At 36.8% G+C, this 17,662-nt stretch overlaps 1 pseudogene; it reads right to left on the bottom strand.

The window, feature by feature from the left end:
- The window catches only part of LOC115286540, a 17,216-nt pseudogene extending 1,322 nt beyond the window's left edge, over window positions 1–15,894 (bottom strand).
- Between the last annotated feature and the right edge of the window lie 1,768 nt (window positions 15,895–17,662).

Below are 17,662 nucleotides of genomic sequence, written 5' to 3'. Positions count from 1 at the left end.
AAAATGTGTTAGCATTGGATGAATGAAAAGCTTTGACTTTGGGAAATAAAGACATATATTTTGTATCTGAGTTTCTCTTGCTAACTTTTCTTTTTGAGCCCTCCTTCTAGAACTTGTAGAACTCTCCTTCCCTTCTTCCTATTCCTCAGAAATCTGTTACACTATTGTCTAAATGTCTATTTATTTTTGAGAGAGAGAGAATGTGTGTGGGCACGCTAGTGGGCGAGGGGCAGAGAGAGACAGGAGGACAGAGATCCAAAGTGGGTTCCTGTGTTGACAGCAGAGACAGCCTAATGGGGGGCTGGACTCCAAAGCTGTCAGATCGTGACATGAGTGGAAGTCGGGTGCTTAACCAACTGAGCCACCCGGATGCCCCAGTTACACTTCTTTTTCACCATACATTATTATTGAAAGAACCAGTTAATAGGAGACAATTATATCAAATGAGAAATCAATCATTACTTTGAATTTGAACATATTCAATTGTGGCACTAAAAAGTTGCAACATTTAGGGTTTGTACAGAGAGGTTACACAAGAAAAAGTGTTCTTGAATTCTAAAAAGCTAGTATACTTTCTATGGAGGAGAGTAACATAGGAAGCCAAGCAATATTTCCTTGTCAGGAAGGAAAGAACATGTAGAGACGAGCAGACAAAAATATAGAGAGAACATCCTTACAAGTGCAGCTGTTTTATTTTTTCCATCCTAGACACTGTGAGGTGAGTCATAAATCTACCTTCTATATTTCTTCCTGTTCTAAATGGTTCATGAGGGATACCCCTAAAAGTAATTAGGCTGACTACATGTCTTTCATTGTAAGAGAGCAGCTTTTAATTACATTTCTACGTGTTCTATCTTGTACATATCTTCAAATATGCATTTCTTTTGTTTAAAAGTTATTATTATTAAAATATATCAGCCTATCTCCTATCCCATATTTGCATTTAGTATTTTTTTACTTATTTATAACTATGTTTCTAACTGATTTCATTGGGTAGTTGACGTAATGTTTTTTTTTACTTTTATATGTTTTTTATTTATTTTTGAGAGACAGAGAGAGACAGCGCAAGCAGGGGAGGGTCAGAGAGAGAGGGAGATACAGAATCTGAAGCAGGCTCCATGCTCTGAGCTGTCAGCACAGAGCCCAATGTGGGGCTTGAACCCACGAACCGTGAGATCATGACCTGAGCCAAAGCTGGACACTTAACCGACTGAGCCACCCAGGCGCCCCTGAAGTAATTTTTTTTTTAAAAGATTTATTGTGCACAATTTTGTGTGGCCCTATGTTTAAATGACTGGAACCTAAATGTAAATGAGAAGCAGTCCTTGCCGTCAGGAGTTCCACAGTCTAGTGGCAGAGAAGAAACATTAGCAGGTACACTGTACATAATGATAGGAATGTCACAAGAATGGGACCAGGAGAGCATTAAGAAAGGCATTTAAGTTCACCAGTGGAAGGGAAGAATGTAGCCCAGGGGGCTGGTGCCAGAGCAGAGGTTAGAAGGATGATTAACATTTTCCGCTTAGACATAACCCAGAAGGAACTTCCAGGAGGGGGGAATAATAAAAGTAACAGCATTTGCCAGCAGCAGTCCATTCCAAGAGCATAAGGTGGAGATTCAGTGGTATGTGGGAGGCAGGGAAGTTATGAACGATCAGGTTATAAAAGATTCTGTATGCCACGTTAAGGAGCCACTTGGACTTCCTCTATTGGGCAATGAGGAGTCTCTAAAATATTCTAAGACCGGGACACCTGGGTGACTCAGTCAGTTAAGTGGGCGACCTCAGCTCAGGTCATGATTTTGCGGCTCCTGGGTTCAAGCCCTGCATCAGTCTGTGCTGACAGCTCGGAGCCTGGAGCCTGCTTCCTATTCTGTGTCTCCCTCTCTCTGCCCCCACCCCACTTGCTCTCTTTCTCTCTCAAATATAAATAAACATTAAACAAACAAACAAACAAACAAATAAAATATTTTAAGAAGGACCAAGTATGCATTTTCGGTGGTGGCTTTTTTCTGACTACAGTAGGGAGGGCAGATTTGAAGTGGGTCAGTCAGGAAGTTATTTGAAGAACGTGATGATTAATTTCATGTCAACCTGGGTAGGTCACAGCATCCAGACCTTGTTCTGGATGTTGCTTTGAAGATATTTTTAGGTGAGATTGACATTGAAGTTGTTAGACTTTATATAAAGCAAGTTACTCTCCATAGGGAGGGGGGGCCTCATCCAATCATTTAAAGGCTTTAAAAGAAAAATAGACCAACTTCTCCAGGGGAAGAGGGAAATTCTGTCAGAGGATTGCATTTGGACTTGGGCAGCAACACCAACTCCTCCGGAAGCATCTAGTCTGACGGCCTACCCTGAAAATATTATACCTGCCAGCCTCCGCGGTTGGGAGAGCCAGTGTCTGTCTCTCTCTCTACATACATTGTATTGGCTCTGCTCCTGTGGAGACACTAATACAAAACAGCATAAGTGAGATCACTGCAAATGTCCTCCACGAAATTAAGGAACTCTGAGATTGACAGGATTCTGTAAGCAAATCGGCGAGTCTGTCCGGCTGCTGTCATTTTATATCAATCTGGCTCAGAGGTGTAGGTAGAGGTCCTTTGTTGTTGTTGGCTTTGATTTCAGAGCAGAGGTGAACTCATTGGTGAGATCACCCAGGGAGGGCATGTAGAATGCGGAGGACAAAGGCTGAACATAAAACCCTGAGACAAAATTCAAGAAGCCCGACAGGAAGGGAGCCTATGAAGTAAACTATAAAGAATACAGAACATAATGAAAGAAAACCAAGAGGAAATGATTAGGAGAAACCGTGTTACCAGTCAGAGAGGTTACTTCAGATAATATGACTCAGTGTAATGCACAATGCTTTTCCTTTTTTTTTTTCTTTTTTCTTTTCTTTGTTTTGCTTTTTCTCCTTTTCTTTTTTTCTTACTTTCTTTTAGAGAGAGAGTGAGTGACAGTCGGGGAGAGTGGCAGAGAGAGAGAGAGAGAGAAAGAAAGAGAGAGAGAGAGAGAGACTGATTTCCAAGCAAGTTCCAACCACACTCAGCACAGGACCCAATTTGGGGTTCGATCCCACACCCCTGGGATCCTCTGTGACCTGAGCCGAAATCAAAAGTCACTCGTTCAACCAACTGAGTCACCCAGGAGCCTCAGTGAAAACCTAGCAATCAGTCCTCTGACGTACTTTAACACAGGAAACCTTTATGTGACTAATATTTTTTTCTAGTAAAAGGACTGCCCCTGCTGAAATTTCTCACTACTTTCTTTGAATTTAAATTGTAAAGTGTTATCACACTGTGTTTTAATGTTGATCTGTGTTCATTAGACCACCATGAGGATTACTTTCTACTACAAAAAATCTGCACGGCTGAATATCATCATCCTACTATAAACTTTTATCTGCCTTTGATCTCTTTACAGTGTTTCTTATTTGTAAAAAAAAAAATTATCTGTAGGTCAGTTGCATTATGTTTATAGCCCTTTCCTCTTTACCATATTTATATATATGACTTCCTAGATATTTGGAGTTCTTTCCATGGTTTGTGCTCTGAGTTCATTTGTCTAACAATATATCTATATATTCCGATGTTTCCAATGTGTCTGCGCATTCAGTTTCTACTTAACTACTTTGTTTAATTTCATAACACTCTTACCTTGGTGACTATTCATCTTATTTATTAGAAAATGCCTTTTGCTTTTTTATTGAGAATAGTTAACAGTTTATAAAATATTCTTGTGTTTTATAACATAATTATAGTAGCTCATGGAAATAACTCCTAATAGGTAGGGAAATGCTCTTCCCTTATAAAATAAGATTTTGCTTGCCACATGCTGAGTTTTTGGCTTTTTTCATTGATGAACACAAAGACATCTGTAGATGTCTAGACTCTTTTTGCATGTATTTGGTGCTTGTTTATATGCCATTAACTGTATCCAATCTGTCCACGGTGACATCAAAACCACAAGCAATGTCAATGTTCTCTGCTAGATATTGAAGAGATACAAGCTCTCCTTTCTAGTACCTTTGCCCTCACGTATTTACCTCCTGTAATGTAGAGATTATTTTCGCCTCTTTCACCTGGTTATCACCAAGGGAAAGAGCATTATTGGAAAACTTCCGTAGTCTATAATAAGGTAAAAAAGACAATGGCCCTTTTATTCATTAATACCTTTTTAGGATATAATGGCACAGGAAAAAACAAACTCTGTAGAGATACTTGAACCCAAATTTTTCTGTCCTGCATCAATATTTGGCCTTAGGCAGTGTCTGGGTGGCTCAGGTAGTTAAGCATCCAACTTTGTCTCAGGACATGATCTCCCAGTTCTGGAGTTCAAGCCCCACTTGGAGGTCTCTGCTGACAGCTTGGAGCCTGGAGCCCGCTTCAGATTCTGTCTCCTTCTCTCTTTCTGTTCCTTCCCTGCTCATATTCTCTGTCTCTCAAAAATATATAAAGATTAAAAAAAAAAACTAAAAAAATATTTGGCCTTAAAAGTTATAAGTTGTCTATCCTGTCACTGAGGACATTGTAGCCATTTACAGACAGGCTACATGTTTCTGAGTCAGAGAAATAAAGGAAGTAGAATGAAGATTCTGTTCCATCTGGTTGATATTTCTGGTGCAGAAATAAAAGCTCTTTCATCATCTCTCTCTGTTAATTAGGACAACTTAGAATCTTTTGCATGATTTTGGTTATGCACTTTTATTTGCACTATTATGGGTTGTTACCATGGGTTACTTATTTGGTAATTTTCATGAGTAATTTTTTTTTGTTTTTAAGAAAATCTGGGGGTGCCTGGGTGGCTCAGTTAAGTGGCCGACTTCAGCTCAGGTCATGATCTCACAGTTTGTGAGTTCGAGCCCCACAGCAGGCTCTGTGCTGACAGCTTGGGGTCTGGAACCTGCTTCAGATTCTGTGTCTCCCTCTCTCTGCCTCTCTCTTGCTCATGCTCTGTCTCTCTCTTTCTCAAAAATAATCATTAAAAAAATTAAAAAAAGAAAAAAGAAAATCTGGACAACAGTCATGCCTACATCTCTAGGCTCAGAATGTTTTTCTCACTCATCAAAACACCCAAGGAGTTAGCTATTAATATCTTTATTTTACAAATGAAGAAAATGAGACTACTGCATGGAGGTTAAGTAACTTGTTCAAATTCATTCAACTAGTGAAGGCAGAAACCAGTGATTTAAAACAAACTTACAAGTATTAAATTCTCACACATTATCTTGACTGGTTTTGCTTTAATGTATCTATTCTGCTTGTAGATTTTATCTTAAAACACTTGATGTATGCATCACAATCATTCAAATAGGATTAAAATAAAATTATATTATAATTTAAGTAGTTTTGATTTCTTGTTCCTAATCCTATATTCACTTTGATTAGAAACTGATTTATTTCAGACTTGCTATATTCAAAACCTTGAAACTTGTTCAAGTATTCTTTCTCATCTTTTATTTGACTATCAAAATTAGGATACATATCATCGTGTTCTAGACATTCTTAGTAGTCTTTGTGTCTCAGTTGAATTCTTAAAACATATTGAACCCTTCATTAAAGCAATAAGTTAATGATGCAATAAAAATAGAGTCTATGTCTTTATCCTGGGAATATAATTAAAAATAGATAGCTCACATACTAGCTACACTAGCATGAAAGTATTATGTAATGAGACCAAACGCCAACTCTAGTTGTCTTTAATGTCACCTAACATAAATTTCTCAAGAACATATTTAGGTTTGATCACAGTCCATACTCACTGGCAAAATGTGAGAAATCACAGAATATACTTGACCATTTTTGGTAAGAAAATACTTAGCTAAAATGTAGTCCAAAATAATTTGTAAAAAAACAAAAACAAAACATATGCAAGTATGGGGGGCATCAGTGTGGCTCAGTTGGTTGACCATCTGACTTTGGCTCAGGCCATGATCGTGATCTCTGTGAGCTGATCTTCAGGCTCAGAGCCTGAAGCGTGCTTTGGAATCTGTGTCTCCCTCTCTCACTGCCCCTCCCCTGATGACACTTTGTCTTCCTCTCTCTCTCAAAAATAAATAAATATAAAAATTTTTAAATACAAAAAATAAAAAATATTCAAACATGGTAAATATTTATCTAATTAGTTATTTTGTTGATTTATATTAGAAATCACTGCTATCAGTGACCACTGATATCAGTCTCCAACTCTTTTCTGATTATCCTTTATTCGCATACTTCTATTTTACTAAAACAATCTGTTCCCTAATATTTTCCAATATACCCATTTGAGTAATCTATTGTTAATATTCTCCAAGATCTCTGGTCACAGAATATGTCCCGTTGTCACATCACTCTGTATTTCTCATTCTCTACTTTACAGCCAGTCTGAGAAGGGGCTTTGCCTCTTCCTGGTGTTGTGCTTCGTTGACAAGTAGGAAGTCTGTTTATCCCTAACAGCAACTGTCCTGTTTGATTCAGTCTTCAAATCTTCTATTAGGCATAAACACGTAAATACATTTGTCTCTTACTTATTTATTTACTTTTCACTTTTATCTTCTTTGTCTTTTATAGTTTATTGTCAAGTTGGTTTCCATGTAACACCCAGTGCTCTTCCCCACAAGTGCCCCCTCCATGCCCGTCACCCCCTTCTCCCTCCAGCTTCCCCATCAGCCCTCAGTTTGTTGTCAGTAATACATCTGAATCCAATCTAAGTAAATATTTGTATGCTAATTTTTCCACACACACACACACATATATATATATACACACCATAATGTCAATTTAGATATATTCATTACTAATCCAATTAAAACCTGGAAGACAAATTTTCTATTATGTTTCTAGAGAACTATATCCTTCAGCAAATTCTTTGGGATTTTAAAACTATGATTCTTTTTAAGTAGTGAATGTTGCACTCTTGGAAGCAAAGTTAAACTATCATTTAGGCACACAATCTTAAGGAAAACAAGGTTGTAAGTGAAAATAAATCATTAGCTTAATCACTGAGATGAAAATAATACATTCTAAGTCGGGTAGCTCAGATAAGTTTCCAGAACATTTTTGTGGGAAATAAGAATGGATTTAAATCAAAAATAATGTGTAGTGTCAATTAATAAATGAAGCTACAGATTCATTAAAGTAAAAAGGATATTTTACTTTGGTATTCAAAATATTTTATATATCAAATTTAATTTTATGATCACTGGAAAATATGTTAGTATCATTATCATAAAAGGATCTTTTCCATTAATTTTATAGAATTTTAGGAAATAGTTTGTAAGTAATTTTAATGTCATATTTCCCAAGAAAAAATTGTAAATTGTTAATGAATGACTATTTTAGATTCATGAAATCTCTGATTAACATAGCTTTCTATTACTATTTAGTACCAAAAAGTTCATTTTCTATATAACTGTTGCAGTTGATTTCAGTTGAATTTCCCAGACTTTTCTTCAATGTATTCATTTTTTAAAAAATTTTTATATGTTTTCTATTTTTATTTTTGAGAGACAGAACGAGACAGCACGAGCAATGGGAGGATCAGAGAGACAGAGGGAGATACAGAATCTGAAGCAGGCTCCAGGCTCTGAGCTAGCTGTCAGCACAGAGCCCGACGAGGGGCTCGAACCCATGAACCGTAAGACCATGACCTGAGCCGAAGCCGAACGCTTAACAGAATGAGCCACCCAGGTGCCCTTCAATGGATTCATTTTTGCTATACTCAGTGTACTGAATAATGAATCCATGGATCGGTATGTAATAAAATGAAGGTGAAATTTAAAAACAGAATTGTATGAAGCTAGAGGCTTATACAAAGTAAACACCTTTAAAATATTGACCATATCCAAAATAACAATGAGTACTTTCCATTCTCAATTTTATTAATTTAATGAGATGTTTTGCATTCAAAATTGATCCGACTCAATTTTATTAACACTCAGATTTAACTGAGGGCTAAAGTCCTTGCAGGTCCTAATTTGCATAAAATAAGCATAAAAAGCAGTGAAATTCAAAGAAGATTTAAGGCACCTGGCGTTTAGAGTATACACATTTCATACTGTTCTTCCCTTCCTTCCTCCCAAGCACAAACACTGGCCAATTAGTCCTGTGTTTTAGTGAAGAGACTAAGTTAAGAACAAAAGGTCAGGAGAGGTCCTGATTGCTGACAATGTTAAATTCTGCTTGGAGTTTCAGAATTGAGACTCAGGTCACCAACTGAAATATAGCATGATTGCTCAAAATATCTGATTTTGCAATAAATTACAGTGAAGGTTATTTTCTATCGTTTGTGTGTTTGTTTACGTATGTGAGTGTGACTGTGAGCACACACTGCTTGTGTGCTTCCAAGAGGCCCTCACAATTGTGCTGGAATTCAAGGACAGATGATTTGCAATTACAAATTTTCTACCCAAATACAAACACCACCAGTATTCTGGTAAGCATTCTGCAAACTAATGTCTAATATATCATCTCCAATACCTTGAAGAAGGGATGCAAAGAGTCATGGATATAAATTTTAACGTGATAATTTCCATATCTGTGGATAATTTTTTAATGTTTATCTTTGAGAGAGAATCTGTATATGAGTGGGGTCAGGGCAGAGAGAGAAGAGGACCGAGGATTTGAAGCAGGCTCTGTGTTAACAGCGATGAACCCGGCAGAGGGATTGAATCCATGAACCCTGAGATCATGACTTGAGCCAAAGTTGGATGACTGACTAACTGAGCCACCCAGGTGTCCCTATTTATATATTTTTTAGTGTTTATTTATTTTTGAGACAGAAAGAGACAAGGCATGAGCAGGGAAGGGGCAGAGAGAGAGAGAGAGACAGAGACACAGAATCTGAAACAGGTTCTGAGCTGTCAGCACAGAGCCCGATGTGGGGCTCAAACCCAAGAACTGTGAGATCATGACCTGAGCTGAAGTCAGATGCTTAACCGACTGAGCCACCCAGGCGCCCCTATAATTTTTTTTATAAAACAAATGTTTTATAAAACAAAGTTTATCAACGGATATTTTTAAATAAATTAAGGTGACACGATTTGTATAAAACTGTCAGTGGGATAGCCAGTTGAATATATGACTTGAGAATCTAGAGCTATACAAACAATCTGAAACCTCAAAGGCTTGTGCAGTTAAAGGATACAAATGACCTTAAATAAAAGTGTCCGTTGCCTTTGGTAGAAAGTTGTTACGATGCAGTTATTTTTCTTTTCTAGAAACAAAAAAGAGCAAAGTAGGTATCTGCATATTGGCTACAGGGGAAAAAATGAGAAAAAATGTGAATTACAAATTAACTTCTTTCAATAGCTCATACAATTTACAAAGTTAGAACTGTATTGTTATAGCTTATCACATCCCAAAGTAGACCTCTGCATGTATAGAGGCCTTTATTCCACAAAGCCTTGAATTAAAGAGGGGGAGAAGAATTTGGGGGGTATTATTCAATATGGAGAATGACAACAAATATAGGTCTTTTTCATAGCCATTTCTTTCAGGTGACATACTGATACGCAAACTATCAACAAGTCACTAGAAAATATTCAGAATACATTTTCTTTATCTAAAGAATAGAGAATTCAGTCAGTTACACTCTTCATGGCCTCTAAGAAATCACATAAATCATTGCATTGAATTGACTTAAACAATATTAATATCCCTGCAATAACTTAACTCATAATTTAAAGAAGAAATCAAGGGAACATATTTATTCTTTACTGCATATGTGACTACACAAGACATTCTGTATTGGATATTCTCAAAAGAGAAGGCTGGATCTCTCTTAAGCATACAAATCTGGTTTTGTTTGAGTTCTTTAATGTTTATATATATGTGTATAAATATATATACATATTCATATATATGCACAACATACATATTCAGATATATATAATGTTAACAGACCTTCTTTTCTTTTAATGTTTTCTTTATCTTTGAGAGAGAGGGGGAGAGAGAGAGAGAGAAGAGACTGAGCAGACCAGGGTAGGGGCAGAGAGAGAGAGGGGAACAGAGGATCTGAAGCGGGCTCTGTGCTGACAGCAGTGAGCCAATGTGGGGGTCAAACTCACAACTGTGAGATCATGACCTGAACTGAAACTGGAGGCTCAACCAACTGAGCCATTGAGGTTCCCCTGTAGACCTTATTTTTATAACAATGTTAAGTTCACACTAACATTAAATGGAAGGTACCAAGATTTCCATATACCCTCTCCCCCCACACATGCATGGCATTCTGCATTATCAACACCCTAAAGAGAGTGGTAAATTTATTATAATTGATGAACCTGTTTTAAGACATCATTATCACCCAAAGCCAATGGGAGTATCATTTTTTGATTGCTGGAACTCTGTAAGGCATTACAGCTTTTCTCTGCCTTAAATCTCAGTATTTTTCCATTTGGATGAGGAGACACATAAAAAGGTTAGGCCAAATAAGTATGGCTACTCAAGTACTAGGAGAGCTAACAGTAGGAAATTTCATAGACTTTGAGGTAAATGATCCCCAGAAGAATATTTATCCATAATTATAATGAAATAGACCACAGCTATTTCTTTTTAGAAGAGAGGGAATCCAAATAAAAGTGTTCAGCTTATGAAAAACTTATCTTTCACTACTTTTGTTTAAAATAAAATTATAATTCAAAAACTATTTTGATGTAATAGCACATTGCATTTTCTGCTTTAAATGTAATCTTTAGGAACAACTCAATATATATTGTTTGGCCTCATGAAGACAGTTCTTCATGCAAAACATAGAGTAAATTCTAAATAGGAATCTTGATTGGATAGAATACATCAGAAAAGTAAGTGAAGGAGGTTGTCCATATAATGGTTATGGTAGCCTACATGAGTTTTGCTATTTTATAAGAATTATACATTTATTTTGTGCTTAAGCAAAAGCAAAAAATATTTACAACAAAATTATCAAATCAAGTTACTTTAATGAAACACTCAACTGAGAACACACTGCTCCATTTTAGAATATTCATATATGTGACGGCAGGTGCAGGAATCAGACCTAGTTAGTCCCAGTGAGGCAAGTGCTGTCTTCATTAAGAAAAACATAACCAGGGTAGTCAAGTTTCGCTTTTTCCCACCCAATGGGAAAGGAGAGCTCATAAGTCTTTGGTTACTTGTTGGGGGCTGCCAAGTTTTCTGTCTGCCTCAGGCAAGGATTATCACTCTCCAGAGAGTGAACCAGCAAACAAGATTTACATCTGGAGGCTGGAGATTGCCATTTCCTGGTCAAAATAACTTTGGCGTCTGTCATGCTGGGCAAGACGTGGAGTGGCCAAGATGCACAGAAGATCAAAACCGTATTTTGGATTATTCAGTGCTAACTCCCCCCTTCCCGGCATTGCTGAGGCAAATCTGGGCGTTTCTTTTGATATTCATTTGACTCTGTTTACCTGGTAACTGACCTTGGTCAGCTGCTTTGTTTTTCTGCCTTGAAACCTTCATAAGAGACAGTTTTCTGAATAAAGCTCTCTCTCTCTTTCGCCTGATCGGAAACCGTGAGTGCTATCTTCACTCTCTGCGTCTCCCTCTCCTGCCCCCTTTTTCTCTCTCTCCCTCAGGAGAAGGACCCATGATGATTCTCTGCCCTGGAGGACGAAACAGGTACCACCGAACGCAGGGGACGAGCACGCCGGACCGGGCCTCCGGGTTACGACAGTTACTCACTTTATTTTGTTTCCTATGACTAAATTCACTCTAATATAAAAATCCACTGGGGAGGAAAATTAAAGCATTTCTTTATCTAATATTCAATGGCTCATAACTAAAGATTAGATTCCCATATAGGTTTTTCTAGGTCAGTAAGACTTCTCTGATGCAGTTGATATTATTTTTAGAGGGCAGACTCACAGAACAAGAAAGTATTGCTGATCTGGGATCAGGTGTGTCTTTTGTAAATCATAGACAGATCCTATCTTGTCAGGTTTCAAAGTCTCAATTACATAAAAAAGAGTTTGTCGGCTTTGAAAATTGAATACCTATTTCTGCATTTTCTTAAGTAAAACAGGACAACTGCCATAGTACTATTTTAAATTTTCATGATGTATTATTGTATAAGGTTTTAAAAACATTTAGGTTTTCAGTGATAACTCATGTTTTTGTTTTTAATTTCAGAAATCAATCAAAATTATTTTATATCAAATGAAGTGAATTCACTACGATTCACATAGATTTCCAACTGATTATAAAATACATGCTTATTAAATAAAGAATCCAAAAAAAGTATAAGAATAAAAAGAGCAATGCTGATAATTGCCATTTAATATTTTGCTTTTTACTTACTATGTTTTCTCATGTAATTTTTTAAGAAATTTGATCTAATATTGCATATATTATTTAAATGTATTTTTCACCTAATGCTGTACCATAAAATTTATTCAGAATAATTACTTGAAAAATAATTTTAATAATTAATGTTACATACATAAATTAATTATTACAGATTTAACTTCTTCTCTTGTTTAGACCTTCATGTTGCTTCATGTAAACAGAAGATATACTTCTTTGAGCATAATTTTTTCTCCATATATCTGATTCTTCTAGGGCTCATACCTAATGTTAAACTATTCGAAAGACCTAGAATTCTAAAGAATGATACAGGTTTCAAGTTATCCTGTAGAAAGGAAAAGAAATCCCATCTCACTGCCAACTATCACTATGCATTCATTTTATATTGTATTACTTTAAATAAAACTTTAAATAACTATCTTTAGGTGGTAGACTATCAGGTGATCAACCAGGAATATTGTATATTTGTATGTAAATATAAATATATACATTCACATGCACAATAGACTCAAGATATAATATGTTTAAGATATATTTAAGATGTGTCTTGAAGTGTGTATTATTATGTACTTAAAACTAATATTAAAGGAAGAAAATAAAATGTATGCTAAGTTAAAAAATGGTATTTAAAATACTGACAATATCAGGGTGGCTGGGTGGCTCAGTTGGTTAAGCATTTGGCTCAGGTCATGATCTCGCAGTTTGAGTTCAAGCCTCTGCCTGGCTCATGCGCTCGCTCTCTCTCTCTCTCTCTCTCTCTCTCTCTCATAAATAAATAAATATTTAAAAAATTTAAACACTGACAACATCAACTAGTTGTGAAAATGCGGAACAAGAATGTACATTCATTGTTACTGGGAATACAAAATGGCACAGCATCTTTGGAAATGATTTAGTTTCTCACAAAATTAAACATACTCTTACCACTTGATCTAGGAATCATGTTCCTTGGTATTTACCCAAAGGCATTAAAAACTCACGTTCACACAAAAACCTACACACACATGTTTATGACAGCTTTATTTGTGATTGCCAAAACCTGGAAGCAATCAAGAGTCCTTCAGTAGGTGACTGTGTAGGAGAATTGTGACACATCCAGACAATTATTTAGCACTAAAAAGAAATAGGCTATCAAGCCATGAAAAGACATGGAAAAAGCTTAAATGCATAGTACCAAATTAAAGAATCCAATCTGAAAGGGTGGCGGACTGTATAATTAATTTCAACTATACCACATTCTAGAAAAGGCAGAAGGATGGAGACAGTAAAAGGGTCAGAGGTTGTCAGGTGTTAAGGCAGAAAGAGGAATATATAGGTAGAACACAGAGGATTTTTATGGCAGTGAAATAGCTCTTTACGACAGCATAATGGTAGACACACAACATGATACATTTGTCCAAACCCACAGAATGTACAACACCAAGAGTGAACCCTTAAAGGACTTGGAGCGATAATGATGTGGCAATGTAGGTGCATTAATAGTAACAGATGAGCCACTCTGGTGAGAGATGTGACTGGTGAGGGAGGCTGCTCATGCGGGGAGGAGGAGCAGGGCAGAAGGTGCATGGTAACTCTGTATTTGCTGTGAGACTAAAGTGGCTTTATAAAATAAAGTCTATTAAAAACCCTAAATAAAGCAAAAAAGGGGTTAACTCTTGTTTTAATTGCATTTCTTAGGATATTATTGAGGTGGAGTCTATTCATCCTATGAATCTTGACTGCTTTGAGACTTTCTTTGGCTAATGGAATGCTCAGCTATGAACAATGATAGCCAACCGGGTTTGCACCTTAGATGTCTAATAGTCTTATATATATATATCTATACTCTTCCTTGGGACTTCTAATGTGTTTAAAAACGGCTAACGTACTGGAAAAGGAAAGGCATGTGATCTAGTCACCCAGCCCATAGTGAAATGACTGTCAAGTACGGGAATGAGGCTTCCTAAACCAGGCAGGGACACCATGGTGAGACAGGCGGCTGCGTATCTAAGAGGAAGCTATGTCAACATCAGACGGGGGAACTGCCTGTTCAATCCACAGATATCTGAGTTAACGGAATATTTATTATTTTAAGCAACTGGGATGTGTGTCTGTTACATGACAGTCACACTGATGACATCAGACCTTTTTAAAATGCCTGTGAATCCATAAAAAATTGAGCATGGGTATTACTTCTTAGAAAAAAGCAGTGCTCATGTTAGGGACCACTTTTTATTTGTATAGATGACAGAAAAAGTTATAGAAAGTGCCATTATTCTGTAGTTTGGTTACATTGAATACACTATGAATATAATGAGAAAAAGAAAAATAGAGTAGCAAAAAATAAATTGACAGATGCCAAACTAATAACTTTATCCTATTGAAAAATTAAGTAGAAACTATTCAAAATCATATCTGATAAAATTGTGTGAGAACTTGCATGGACACTTATTAAAATATTGTCAAATAGTAGAATATTGCCTATATAAAGAACTATCTTTGGGGGGCCTGGGTGGCTCAGTTGGTTGAGCGTCTGACTTCAGCTCAGCTCATGATCTCACAGCTTGTAGGTTCACGCTCAGAGCCTGGAGCCTGCTTTGGATTCTGCATCTCCTTCTCTCTCTGCCCCTCTTCAACTCATGTTCTATCTCTCAAAAAGAAATAAATAATAAAAAAAAGTTTTTTAGTAAAATAGAAGATCTGAAGTAGGTTCTGCCCCGATGTCAGAGAGCTGGATGTAGGATTTGAACACATGAAATGAGAGATCATGACCTGAGCTGAAGTTAGGCACTTAACCGACTAAGCCACACAGGTATTCCCATTATTTCTTTTTACTTAAAATCATCCCCAAATTACTTACTAAAAGAATCAAATTATATCAGACATTCTATGTGCTATTTAAATGTGAGAATAAGCACATATATGAAACATACTACCTTAAATTCAATCTGATCTAACACATACTACCTTAAGTTCAGTCTGATCTGTTCTGGCTGTGAGTCACCCACATGGGTGAACGATTTTATCTTTCTGGACTTCCATTTTCTCTGTGTAATATTAGGGCACTGAACTAAAGTCATTTCCAGCTCTCTAGAATATATAATTTATTAAACATATAAACTCACAAGGCTGTACTTTCTTCAACTTTTCATTCAATAACTAATTTTCTTAATTTCTTATTTTCTCCTACAAAATATCTAGTATTCTAATATACTTTCATTTTGCATGTGATACACATAATTCATGATTTATGTTATGTCACAGTTTTTGTAGTTTATTTCAGTAAAAGGAACTACTACTTGGTACTTTTTGGACTTGGACAAAAATGACTAAATTTTTCTTTATAAAGTCAGGGATGGAAAATGTACTGCTGGGCTAAGACTAAGCATGAAAGATTCCATCTGAGAGAGACAATTTGTCAGAAAATTATGAGGAGGTACAAACAGAGGGTTATAATGAAAACAGTCTTGCAACATTAACTATATCATTCTCTCTCATCAATTCTGCAATAAATCCACACACCACTCCGAGGGGCGGTGCAGGCTGGATGCTTCTCCGGCCGGCAGACTCCCACTGCCGTACTCCCCCTCGGGGTGACCATGGTGCCACAGAAGGTAGCGGCCCATCGTGGCTTGGGAGGACCCCATGACTCATGCACAGAGGGATTAACTGGGAAATTGGAAATGGCAGCCTCAAAAGGTAGACAAGAGTGGAAACCCTAAATCCCCTTCAGAGCAGTGTCTTCATGGCCAATTACTTACTCCTCAGCAAAATATAGTTTAAGCAGAGCAAAGATGGGAACACAGGCACGAAACTGCCTTTTTGAAAATCACTGCCTCTTTTATAAAGGGCCCATTAATAAGTACCATTACTCTATCTAGAAATTAATCCTCAGGCTCACTCTGCCAAAATCAAAAGTGCAAGGATGTTCAGAACTTACAGAGAAAATTTTCACTGTTCTGATTACTGACTATGAGAGACCTGGTATGTTTCCCCAGTAAATTAATAAGAGTTTAGGGAATTGAGGTATCTTTGGTCCAACAGATTCAAAATGTAATTAACAAGCCATGATGTCACAGTTATATATTTAATAGTGGTGTATGAATGCACTGAGGTAGACAGAGAAGTAAATCATTTACAGAAAGAATACTGAACTCATTTAATTTTAATTTCAATTTGATAACATTAATGCAATGAAAGGTGTTGAAAAGAACGTGCACTTTAAAACTGTAAAGCCCATGCTTCTAACCTTGCTCATCAATGTGACCTTTGGGAAGTTTATATAATTTCCCTAAGCCTGTGTGTCTTTCACTGTCAAAGGGGATAGAGTATCTATTCTGCAGAGTTGTTGTCTGATTCATTAAGGACTGGTCTATGCAGCACAGCATCTTGCTGAATACAAACTACGTATTAAATAAATAAATACCTTAATTCAACTCTCCTATCTAATGGTAATAGCCTGAAGCTATAATTCTGAACACAAAAGACACTCAGAACATTTAGGATTAAGAACAGACATCCAGTTAGTGCTAATTACAATTATTTTTTTTTCCAAATTGTTCCAAAAGATTAGCTGTCTCTGGTAAATGAGTTCCCACTTTAAGGTAGTGCATGTTTTCTAAAACAAACAAACAAACAAACAACTTAAAATAACTATGATGTTTGGCAGCTGAACAGATGCTCCTGTAAGTTTTAAAAATACTTCTTTGTATCTCAGCATTGAATCATAATTTGAAAAGAAATCTTTATATCCCTTGATCGTCCTAGGGAAATAGGCATTTTCTCTGAAAAAAAAGGCAACATAATATAACCTTAATTATAGGTCCACACCACGGACCATTTTACAGATGAAGAAACTGGAGTTAGAAGACTAGGTAACTTGCACTTGCACTGCGCTGACCAGCAGGATGTGAATGTGAACCAGCCCGGCTTCAAGGCTCATGCTCTTAGCCTCTGTGCATATCATTAGCATGAAAACACCACCACTTATACTATTTATTTATGAATATACATGGAATCAAGGTCCTTTTGTCTTTCTAGGACAGGTTTAGACTCAACTTCGATAGACAGAATCAACTTGAGCCACGTGATGGCTGGGAGAACTGTGACGCTGGACCAGGAGCACTGAGTGCGGGTCACTAGGCCAGCAGACCCTTGGAACTCTGTCAGGATGCACCAGGCATTTCTGAAGAACTGTCATCATTTTTATTGTTTTGATGTCTTTAATAATCTGATGGAAAAAAGAATAATGTTGTTTCCATTTGACAGAGTAGGAAACTGAACCACAGTTTAGATAACTTGCCAGAGGTGACAGAGCTAAGAAGTGCTCTACTTCAAAGCAGGATCTGGGCCCAAAGTTCATTCTTTCCACCACAGCCTGACGGATGATGAGTG

This window comes from Suricata suricatta, chromosome 1 (assembly GCF_006229205.1).
Source record: "Suricata suricatta isolate VVHF042 chromosome 1, meerkat_22Aug2017_6uvM2_HiC, whole genome shotgun sequence".
Lineage (NCBI taxonomy): Eukaryota > Metazoa > Chordata > Mammalia > Carnivora > Herpestidae > Suricata > Suricata suricatta.
This window is presented reverse-complemented; position numbering and strand designations above follow the sequence as displayed.